The following is a 12308-nucleotide window of genomic DNA, read 5'->3' as shown; positions in this document are numbered from 1 at the left end:
TCCTCAGAGCCCATTTTCACAGTCACCATGTATCTTACAGTGGAAGAGGGTTGGGAATTAGGGTTGCCAACACTTTTGGTTTTCCTGGGAGTCTCCCAGAATCAGACCCTATCTCCTGGTGGCTACTGCAGCCAAACCGGGAGATTTTAGGCGCTAACAGTCTGGTGGCACCGCGGGACTAAGGCAGGCTTTCTGGCTCCTGGGGTGGGGGTCAGGAGTGCCGATTCCACAGTTCCCATTGGCCGGGAACTGCAGCCAATGGGAGCTGTAAAGGCGGTGCCTGCCGGCAGGGGCAGTGTTTGGAGACCCCCTGCCCTCCCCACCTCCCCGCCTAGGAGCCACTGCCCGAGGGAGGTGCTGGTCACTTTCAGGAGCAGCCCGAGGCTGCCCCTCTCACCTCCACTTGCACCCCAACTCCCTGCCCCAGCCCAGAGCCCACACTCCGCACCCAAACTCTCTCCCAGAGCCCGCACACCACAACCTGTCCTGCACCCCAACCCCCTGCCCCAGCCTGGGGAAAGTGAGTGAGGATGAGGGACAGTGAGCACGGGGCAGGGCCTCAGACAAGTAGCAGGGCAGGGGCATGGCCTCAGGGAAAGGGCGGGGCAAGGGTGTTTGGGTTTGTGTGATTAGACAGTTGGCAACCCTAGCTGGGAACCAGACTCCCACAGAAAAGACACACTATAATCCACGATACCGGAAGGCCCAAACTCTCATTCTCTCCCTCAACTGGGCTACGTGTTTTCCTATCTGTAAATAGCTACAGCTGAAGATAGTGGGTGTTGGTCTGGAGGTGTCATTTCTCTCCTACTCTGGCCATGTTCCTGTTACAGCTAGAGGAATCACCTAATTTCTTTACTCTCAGCTGAAGGTGGGTGGTTTGTAAAAGTTATCAGGTAGCAAAGAAAATGATAGTCCAAAGATATATACATTTTGAGTTCATTTTATTTGCAGAATCCTTAGTGTTAAACAAAAAGTTACTGAGCAAAAACATATAAAATAACCCTTCTCAATTCCTAGTGTAGAGTTATCTGGTTTGTCATTTGTCTCTAACACCTAGGACACTGGTGTTACAAACCCGCCCATGGGGTTTAGTTGGAGCATAATGGGAAGCCATGTGATCTGTAATGTGGCAACTTATATCTCAGGTGAACTCAGATCCTTCTGCTCCCAAAGCCAGGATCACAGTTGCTTGAATTAAAAGAGAACCAGGGCAAAAAGCTATGTTAATTTCTAACAAAATGGAGGCTCTTGAAGGACTATATTGACATTATGCAAACTAACAGATATTAAAGCAGCATTAAAAGCCAAGGGAAGAACAATAATTAAGTTAATCCCCTTTGCTGGATGCAGCTAAAATCAGCCCACCCTAAAAGGGCTTTTATTCCTGATTTATTAAGATTCTTCTGGAGAGCAGAAGTCCCCAAGAACCACTGTAACAAGGATGCATTATAGAGGTTCTGAAACCTAAGGAGATGGGGCCAAAGATCCACAGATCCCTTTGCTCCACAGTTTGGAAGAACTACACCTTCCTGATCCCCAGTCTCCTCCCATATGATGGAAATAGGCAAGGAAATCCCCACTGAAGGGAAATACTTGGAAATTTCAGTTCCTCTCTTATGGTTCCCCATAAATAGTCTTATTTTCATGCAGATACTGGATCCCGAAGACAATGCAGGTTGCACAGAGCTTCAAATAGTAAAAAGGCAACAAATCCATTTCAACACTTTTCAACCTTTGATTTGCAGGTTGCAAAATCCTGCTTTAAATCACACAGAATTATCCCATGAGGGATGAGGGAGTCTCAGCAGCCTAGTCAGAAACATCAGGATTTAGAAATCTTCTTACAAAAGGAATTTAGTGATGTCTTATTCGGCCTGAGCTTGCTCTCATAGAAATCAATGGGAGTTTCACAGTTCATTATGCAATGGGAGATTTGTCAATGGACCATCAGTGGGAGCAGGATTGGGCCCGAGGGAGAGATGGGAGTCTGTAGAATTGAGCCTTGGCCTGCTAAACTCAGGGTTGCGAGCTCAATCCTTGAGGGGACCATTTAGGGATCTGGGGCAAAAATCTGGCTGGGGATTGGTCCTGCTTTAAGCAGGGAGTTGGACTACATGACCTCCTGAGGTTCCTTCCAACCCTGATATTCTATAATTCTATGAACTGTCTGACACAATGGGCTGGTCCACACTAGGGGGGGAAATCGATCTTAGATACGCAACTTCAGCTACGAGAATAACGTAGCTGAAGTTGAATATCTAAGATCGGATTACTCACCCGTCCACACCGCGCGGGATCGATGTTCGTGGCTCTCCGTGTCGATTCCGGAACTCCGTTGGGGTTGATGGAGTTCCGGAATCGATATAAGCGCGCTCGGGGATCGATATATATCGCGTCTAGATTAGATGCGATATATCGATCCCCGAGCAATCAATTTTAACCCGCCGATACGGCGGGTAGTCTGGACGTGGCCAATCTTAAGGCTACCCGACAAAACTTTACACAAAAGTCCAAGGTGGCAAAGAAAACACCAAAACTCTGACTCTGTTGGTTAATTAAATCTGTCCCATTCAATCACCCAGTCGTTGACCTAGCATTTGGGGAAGCTCCCAGAAGGATTTTTTTCCATGGAAATATCACCTAAAAATATCAACCAGCAATTTCATGCTTTAAAGCTACTTATATTTTGGTTTAATCTGATTATCCTCTGAGGGCTGGATCCTGCCCTCTATGCACATGCTATACTTTCTTTGAAGTCACTGGAAGCTTTGCCTGCATAAGGATTATAAAATAGATGCCTACGTTTGTATTGTTGTTGACTACACAGTATGACCCAAAATAAGATAAGAAAAATAAATTTGGTTTATCATGAGGGCTATATAGAGATTTTTAGTGCATAAAAGGCACATGCCAGGGACAGCTAATGGAATCTAATGCTCATAGGGGAAGCCCATCTTCCAGGAGATGTTTTTCCCTTGGGAAAACTAGTTCTCAGCACATTGTTTAGTTTCCATCAGAACCTCCAAATAATTAATGGCAGAGGAGCTGGATCCAAAGGATACTTTTATTGCCCATAACTCAGAGAAGCACCCATACTGAGCAGAGATCAGAAGTGTCTCACTGGAAGCATATTCCAAGCTCATTCCACATGCTCAGCAGTTTGGAAGCAACCAAAAAGCTGTATTATAAATACTTCTGACTGATGGCTTCCTGTATATGCTTCTTGAAAATGAGTCTGCAAATCAGCAGAGTTGGTTTATTCCTTCTGTATTAATCCATCCTTGGTAATTAGAGGGCACCAATCTTGCAGTATCTAGGTATCAGCTATGTAATAAAGTCAGATTCCTTTCTCATACCTTCTTCTATTAAGCTCTTTAGGAATTTATCTTTTCAAACAATCCTTTGCCCAGGACAGTGGAGAATTTGAAGTTGCTGAGCTGCAGGGAGGTGGTCTGATATCTCTGCTGTAGACAGAGTGAAGAATGAGGCATTTAAAACTCTATGGCAAGCTCCAATTCAGGGAAATGAATAAAGAAATGACCAGGAATTCTGAAGTATTTTTACCTGTCTTCTAGTCCAGAAACTGGTCTGACTGGTCTTGGTCTGACGGGAGGAATTCAGGCATGTGAGAAAGTCAGAGAAAAATATTGCCCAAGGACACTGTAAATGAAGAGAAGAGAGACAGATGAGAAACAAAAAACCAGAAGTTACTTTGATTCCTTATTACCCAGAGGAACAACAAAAGCTATTTTCTCTGTTTATTGTGTCTGGTTTGGCTTATGTGGACATGTCTCTACTTTTCCTGCATAACAATTAATAATTGTCTACGTTTCCAGTCAAAGCAGCATTAAATTCTGCTATGCACCACGTGACCACCACACGGCATAGGTCACATGATCAGAGGTGGCTGGGGTGAGGCCAGTGGAAGCGTAGCAAGAAGTCAACCAAGCTGCCATTGCTTGTAGATGCCAAGAACCACACTATGCAGTATACTTCCTCCACTGAGATCCATGGGATTAGGGGAGTTCATAGCTGTGGATCTTGGGCTGCTGCAGGAAGTGATGGCAGCACAAAACTCCCTAGTTTTTCTATACAGCTCCTGTCGCCCACAAAGAGGCGAAGATGCAGCAGAAGGAATAAAGTCCACTAATCTTTGGAGGTCCAGAGTTTTACTTTTCCTCAGCTTTACACCAGAAAGAGGGACATATGGAGCCTATTAGCATACCCTTCTAGGACAGCCTGACATTCATGAGCAGATTGGCTTCTCTCCTCTACTCCCTCCCCTTCGCCAGCAACAAAACAAATAGCAAGCTCCTATCGGTACATCTGCTTCCTCAGCATGTTAGCTTCCAGCTCACTGACCTAGGATGCTTTCTGCACCATCCTGAGAAGATGCTGATACCATTAAAATAAAACGGTAAAAATGTGAAAGTCCGCTACTGACTTTATTAACAATCTTCTCTTACATATTTACAGGCAAAACTAAATGGGTTCTAACAAGCCCATTGTTTGCACTGAAACCAAAACCCATGATGTGAAAAGCATTTGAAACATTCAGTGTCTCATTCAGATTATGTTTTAATGTTTAATTTCATTAAATAATTATATAGGGGGATGCTGTATATTCAGGAAGACAAAACCTAATGAATTCATATCCTTGGTGATTGCATTATATTCTCAACATCGTTTTATTTTCTAATCTCAGAGTTGCACTGAATACTGTTTGATGGCCTTTCAGAGTTCAAGTATTCCCTTAAAATCCTGTATCAACTAGAGTTTTGAGCCTCACTGGGATCTCTGGACAATCTGTAAATTAAGTTAGAAGTCACATGGAAAATGTTCTAAACCAGCATGTATGATCAATCTTCTGCAAAGGCTTGGTAGATTCAAAGTGATCACATCTGGCTAATTTATGGCCAATGTAAATAAGACTCTTCTTTCTCATTCAGGCCCTTAAGAGAAGTGTGAACTTTCCCATTCACCTCACAGGCTGTTAACTCTGAAATCAGAGTTGAAAGATATAAAATAAATCAGTCACAGGTGCTCTTTCATTCCATTTCTCTCTCTTCCTGGTGTTTAAACCCTTCAGAAATTTCTAGGTACTATGTCTTCCAACTTTGTTGTCGCTTATTTTGCTCTTTCAATCCTGTACCCATCCCTTCAGCCTCCTGATCATTTTGACAACAAGGAGTCCAGTGGCACTTTAAAGAGTAACAGATTTATTTGGGCATAAGCTTTCGTGGGTAAAAACCCCTTCATTTCTTCAGATGCATGGAGTGAAAGTTACAGATGCAGGTATTATAATAAATAAATATAAATATTATATAATATAAACCCCATGCATCTGAAGAAGTGAGGTTTTTTACCCATAAAAACTTATACCCAAATAAATCTGTTAGTCTTTAAGGTGCCACTGGATTCCTGGTTGTTTTGGGGATACAAATTAACACGGCTATCCCCTGATGCCTGATCATTTTGTTGTTCTTCCCTGAATTCCCTCCGGTTTTTTAATATCTCCCTAGGATTGAGGCACTGGTAACTGAAAGCAGTATCCCTGGTATTTTTACCCCAGCCCAGAGCTGTATAGACTGAAACTATTACCTCCCAACTCCATGGTGTAAAGTCTCAGCCTGGGCGGTCCCAAAACACTCTTAATATTTCCACTCTCCATTGGCCCCCTCTGTAGGCTGATCTTCTCTCTCACCAGCAGATTTCAGGCCCACAGTTTGTTGAATAGAAATGACAGGGATCAGGATGTTGATTTTAGTGATCACAGTCTTCACACAGAGGATTTACGCAGAATAAAAGCAGAAGTGGAATAAGCACTTCAGTTTCCAAGACTGTGTATAACTACACCCAGCTTCTCATTCTATTTTCTTATAGTTGGGTAAGACGCTTGTCTGCCAGCCAATCTCTTACAGTTGGCATGGCTAATTCCACCTTTTCATATTCTCTGTATGTATAAATATCTTCATTCTGTGTGTTCCATTCTATGCATCCGAAGAAGTGGGCTGTAGCCCACGAAAGCTCATGCTCAAATAAATTTGTTAGTGTCTAAGGTGCCACAAGTACTCTTGTTCTTTATACTTGGGGGGAGGACAGTCATCAACTGCAGAGTGTACTGTCCACACACATTGATTCATTGACATTTCAGCCAGCAGACTCTAGTTTCCATTGACTCCAAAGATGAATGTCTATCCAGAAAAGCAGCATTTCAGCTAGCAGGATCCAGATGCTCCTGAGCCTGTGTTATCTGCTGTTGGAACTTTAGAGTCACAGAACTGTATGTTAGCTGAGCCAGACAGCAGTTTGACCCCTAAGGCTGCCCTACCATTTCATCCTTTGGATGCTGACCCTTAGAGAGATGACAGTAGTGCACTTGAATCTCCAGAATTTTAGAATATCCCCAGAGATTCAGAGCCTGATGAAGGACAACCCATAGCTGAACCCCCACCATACTTTAGGAACAAGAGGTTAGGCCTAATAAGAAATTCCCTGATGATGCCCCGGGGCACTAAGTGAAACCATCATTTTTGTTGCAAAGAATCCTGTGGCACCTTATAGACTAACAGACATTTTGGAGCATGAGCTTTCGTGGGTGAATACCCACTTCGTCGGATGCATGTAGTGGAAATTTCCAGGGCAGGTATATATATGCAAGTGTAAGCAGAGTCAGGATGAGCTCTACCCTGACATCTGGTGGAAAGAATTTCAGAGAGTGTATTTGAATAGGCACGCCTACCCCATCCCATGCTGCCGAGCTGTGGGACTGCTTTGTGACAGAAATGACTCAACCTCAATTGAGTGGTACTTGCTAGACAAGGGACATGGGTTCCAAAACCCAGTGAATTGAGAGAGGCTGGGGACAGGTATCTGTGCCTGGTGGTGCAGTCTCCTTGTGGAGCCAGAAGCACCAGTTCCACACCCTCCTCTCTCCACTGTGGAATGTCAGAGTTGATTTTTTTTATTCCCTCAAGAATCTAAATACAGGTTACTGAGCTGAACTCACTTTGGGCTAATGGTGCACTAGCACTGGGGCTCCCCTACTAAGAGCTGAGATCACTAAGAGTTGAAATCACTAAAGAGCTGAAATTACTGAGCGGAGAGCACTGAGTACTGTGCTAACTAGTGGGGGAGCCTGAAGCTATACTGTGGAACAGAGCAGCTGGCGGAGTGGAGCAGTTGTGGGGATGGCTGGAGCGGATCACGGGACAGCTGGTGGCAGCGGAGTGGCTGGCAGAGTGGAGTAGCTGTGGGACGGGTGGAGCGGCCCACAGAGCGAGCGGAGCCGAGCACTTTGCAGGGACAACTGGAGCAGCTCATGGAGCAGAGCAGCTGGTGGAGCAGAGCAGTTTCTGAGGACGGCTGGAGGAGCAGAGTGGAGCGGCTGGTAAAGCGGAGCAGTTCGTGGAGAAGGCGGAAGCAGAACCCACGGAGAGGCAGGGCAGTTGGCCCCGGACCACGTAAGGTGCCCCTTTCTACCCAGGCTGGGGGGAGGGACCTCTACAGATAAACTCTCGAACCCTAGGGTGGTATTGACCAGAGACTTTTGGGTTGTTGGACTTTGGGGTGATTGGACTTAAAACCCTAAGGGGAAAAAGGACAGTGCCAAACGTACTTGGAGGTGGGTTTTTGTTTATGGTTTGTGTTATAACCCTGTTTGTGGTGTTTCTCCAATGGGATGCCGCATTGATTCCTTCCTTTATTAAAAAGATTTTGCTACACTCAGACTCCGTGCTTGCGAGAGGGGAGGTATTGCCTCCTAGAGGCGCCCAGGGGGGTGTGGTATGTGAGTGTCCCAGGTCACTGGGTGGGGGCTTGAGCCGGTTATGCATTGTATTATTGAAACGGAACCCCTGGATACTGAACCCGGCCCTTGTTGCTGCCAACTCAGAGGGGCAGAAGGGTCACACAAGCAAGCTAGAGATGACGAGGTTAGTTCAATCAGGGAGGATGAGGCCTTGTTCTAGCAGCTGAGGTGTGAAAACCAAGGGAGGAGAAACTGGTCGGGGCTGTAAGGGTATGTTGATTTGTTCCGGTGTTAGCGTAGGGAGTGTCCTGAGTAGATGGTGCAGTTCCTTAGTGTATTCCTCAGTGAGTTGTCTGGCGGCCTCCTTTTGGTAGTCGGACCTGTTCATGATGACAACAGCACCTCCCTTATCAGCCTCTTGGATTATAATGACAGTGATCCCACACTTTCAGAGGCCTTGGGTGGCAGGCCAGTCCTCGCCCAGACACTACCTGAAGCATATTCTCACCAGTAACTGCACATCGCACCATAGTAACTCTAGCTCAAGAACCAATCCATGCAACATACCTCGATGCCAACTCTGCCCACATATCTACACCAGCAACACCATCACAGGACCTAACCAGATCAGCCACACCATCACCGGTTCATTCACCTGCACGTCCACCAATGTAATATACGCCATCATATGCCAGCAATGCCCCTCTGCTATGTACATCGGCCAAACTTGACAGTCTCTACAGAAAAGGATAAATGGACACAAACCAGATATTAGGAATGGCAAAAACCTGTAGGAGAACACTTCAACCTCCCTGGCCACACTATAGCAGATCTTAAGGTGGCCATTCTGCAGCAAAAAATCTTCAGGACCAGACTTCAAAGAGAAACTGCTGAGCTTCAGTTCATCTGCAAATTTGACACCATCAGCTCAGGATTAAACAAAGACTGTGAATGGCTTGCCAACTACAAAACCAGTTTCTCCTCCCTTGGTTTTCATACCTCAACTGCTAGAACAGGGCCTCATCCTCCCTGATTGAACTAACCTCATCATCTCTAGCTTGCTTGCATATATATACCTGCCCCTGGAAATTTCCACTACATGCATCTGAGGAAGTGGGTATTCACCCACGAAAGCTCATGCTCCAAAACGTCTGTTAGTCTATAAAGTGCCACAGGATTCTTTGCTGCTTTTACAGATCCAGACTAACACGGCTACCCCCTGATACTTAACATAATTATTGTTGTATGCAATGGGTTTTGGCTTCTACATTTTCACAGTAAGTTCTGGTTCAAGGACAGCTCAAATACAAGAGTTGGAAAATATTGGTGTTGAACTATTGGTATTCCAGAGCCGCTTTTACACTCATTTAGTGAGTTAAAGTTGGACAGCATAAGATGTGAACATTTGTTATAGGTCACTGATAAAATGTGATGAGACATCATGTTTCATCTTTAGTTAATGTTAGTCACAAGCAACAGTTCTTGGAATATCTTTGCTGAAGACAGTGGAAGAGTTTGTAAGCCTCTGTATCCCTTTGTCCTTGCATCCTGGCCTCTACATGGCATTTATAAGTTGACCTGGGTGAATGATAGATTATTTCTGTTCACTGGCAATTCCAAAATATCAAAAAGGTGTCATTTTGGGACAAACTGAAAATGAAATTTTTCAAAATTTTCAGTGAATTGAAAATAATGTCAAGCCAGGTCAAAACAAAAAAACATTTAATTTCAACAGTTCCAAAACTTTTTGATATTTCAGTTCAAAACTATTCGTCGAACTCGACATGAATTTGCAAATGGTTTTAGGTCAATCAAAACTGCATTTTCCAGCAAATAAACTATTTGCTGAAAAATTTTTTACTCAGCTCTATTTATATATATCAGGGTAGTGGAGACTTTTGGGTATATCTATACAGCAGCTAGATGCTCGCGGCTGGCCCATTCCAACCGACTCGGGTGTGCGGGGCTAGGGCCGAGGGGCTGTTTCGTTGCTGTGTAGACTTCTGGGCTCGTCTAGTGCACAGGCTCTAGAACACTGCGAGATAGGTGACCAGAGTCCCGTGAGCCCAAGTCAGCTAGCATGGGCCACCCATGTGTGTCTAGTTGCTCTGTAGACATACCCTTGGGGAGTGTATCATGTCCTTCTCTTTGCCACAGGCCCCCTAGTGGGGAAGGGATAATATGAATGAAGGAGGGGGGATGTATCTGGCATCAATCTAGGGGAGAAGTTTCTGGACTGGGATACAGAGTTGGCTGAGACGAACTGGAGGGAGAATTCACATGGTGCCAGTTCCAATCAGGGCTGGCTTTAGGGCGATTCAGCTGATTCCCCGGAATCGGGCCCCGCGCCTCTAGGAGGACCCCACAACGTCCTGAAGAAGTTGCCACCGAAGTCCCGGCACTGTCGTCGTTGGCAGCTCAATCGTTTCCGCTGTCTTTGGCGGCGTTTTTGGTGGAGGAACCTTCCTCCGTAGCAGCAACTGAGCTGCTGCCGAAGACAGCAGCGGGACTTCAGTGGCAGCTCCTTCAAATCGGGCCCCATGGTGCCTAAAGCCAGCCCTGGTTCCAGTATGACTAGGCCTCTCTAGTGCTACTTTGAAACAGGTGCTAGAGACTCTGGTCATATGAACTGCCCCAGACAGCAGAGTATTGACCTTGCCTGACCTGCAGAACCTCCAGCAGTAACTTGCATGTTACAGTCACTGGATATTGCAGAGGAGATTCCTGTGAGGTTGCTCAAGAAGGAAGCCCCGTATATGACTGTGACATCACTGAAAACTCATCTGCCTTTTGCTTGGATGTAATTCAGAAACTTAAATCAGACAGTGTAAATTACCCTGCTCCGGTCTTTTACTGTGTGCATTAAGGACTCCATCTAGCTGAGTGCGGGTTAAATGCACTGAGTTGTTGTAGTTTGTATCGAACTATTTTTGAGTATATCTGTTTCAGTTGCTATATATACTGTTTCATCTCTAATCCAAACTCCTTGTTCTTCCCCACCTTCACATAATGAAAGTGACACTTCTGGAATGCCATTAGTCGCTTTTAGAAACCCAATCTGATTGCCTACAGAGTTCGATTTGTTCAATGGTTACCCTTGTAGATCTTATTTATTTCATGCCAGGTGCTTATTTAAAGTCAAATCCAGGGATTATTGATGCTAGGGCCACAATTTTAATCCTTCTTTCACAGCACTTGGCGTGTAAGCGTTATTGCAGATTATATCTCAGAATTTATGAATCATTTGCAGTTATAAGATTCATTTTAATTTGTTTTACACTCATCCCTTCTTTCCCCTCTTTCCTTTGTCCATCTTAATATTCTAGGTGTGTCTAATTTAGGGCCTTATCCTATGTGGTAGTTTAGGGTTTCCTGACAGGTGGGAGTTTAGGCCACTCAGCACATTTTAGGAAGTGCTCAGAACCTTACGGTAATAGGCTCTTTATCCAAAGTCCTCAAACCTGGATGCCTAAAGCGAGCCTCCCAAATCCATATTAAGGCACATAAATATAAGAGGCCTTATTTTCAGAAGCACTGAGCATCCACAAATCCCTTTCAAGTCAATGAGTTCTGGGATTGCTCAGCACCTTTGAAAATCAGGCCATTTATATTTAGGTGCCTAATAAGAGCATAGCTTTAGACACTCAGATTTGAAGAGTTGTAGGGCAGGGACAACATCTTTAAAAAAAATCTCTTTAAAGTGCCATCCCAAATTATGCATGCTACAGACATGCTTATCGTTCGTCGTCATCATCATCACCATCATCAAATTCTTTCAGCAAGGCAGAAGTTAGCATGTCATCCTTTCCATCTGCAGATATTTGTCAGGTAGGTTTTTTCATAACATAATTTATTATCTCCTCCATTGCTCAGATCCCGAAAGCCTTTGATAATAGCCGTGAAGTAGGAGTATTTTGCTGAAAGCAGATGCTCCCACTGCTCATAGGAAATTTGGGATTCCCTGAAAACTATTCCAGTTTAGCAGGGGTGTCCTTTTCAAATCAATTTATTGTAGATTATAAAACAAAACAAAACCCAGCAAGAACATTAACTCTGCATCTGCCTTAGCCAGGATGGTTTTTTCATAACTTTCTACATGACTTTGAGGTGTTGGAGAACTTTTTCTCTTCATAGTGCAGATGTCAAAACCACTCAGTTTCACTTCCCAAGCCTCATCCACATATGACAAACATTCACAACATAAGAAATGCTCACAAAGAAAAGTGTTATTTTATAAAACTAATCCCAACATCATGGCTGCATATTTACCAATAAGCATCTCCAATCAATTATTGTCCCAAAGATGGCCAAGATAGAAAATATTTGAGCGAGGAATTCCTGTGCAATAACACTTATGCTCTAGCACATTTTGGCATTTAGTGTTTTTCTTTTGTTCCTGTTAAGAGGCAGACACAATACATTTAGGTTGATGCCTTTGTAGGGTTGCCAATTTTGGTCAGACATATTCCCAGGGGTTTCATCACATGACATAACGTTTAATTAAATATTAATCTTTAATCTAAAAATTAATCTTTAAATCCTGGAGACTCCAAGA

This window comes from Gopherus flavomarginatus, chromosome 4, assembly GCF_025201925.1.
Source record: "Gopherus flavomarginatus isolate rGopFla2 chromosome 4, rGopFla2.mat.asm, whole genome shotgun sequence".
NCBI classification, from domain to species: Eukaryota; Metazoa; Chordata; order Testudines; family Testudinidae; genus Gopherus; species Gopherus flavomarginatus.
Note: the sequence above shows the minus strand (reverse complement) of the source record.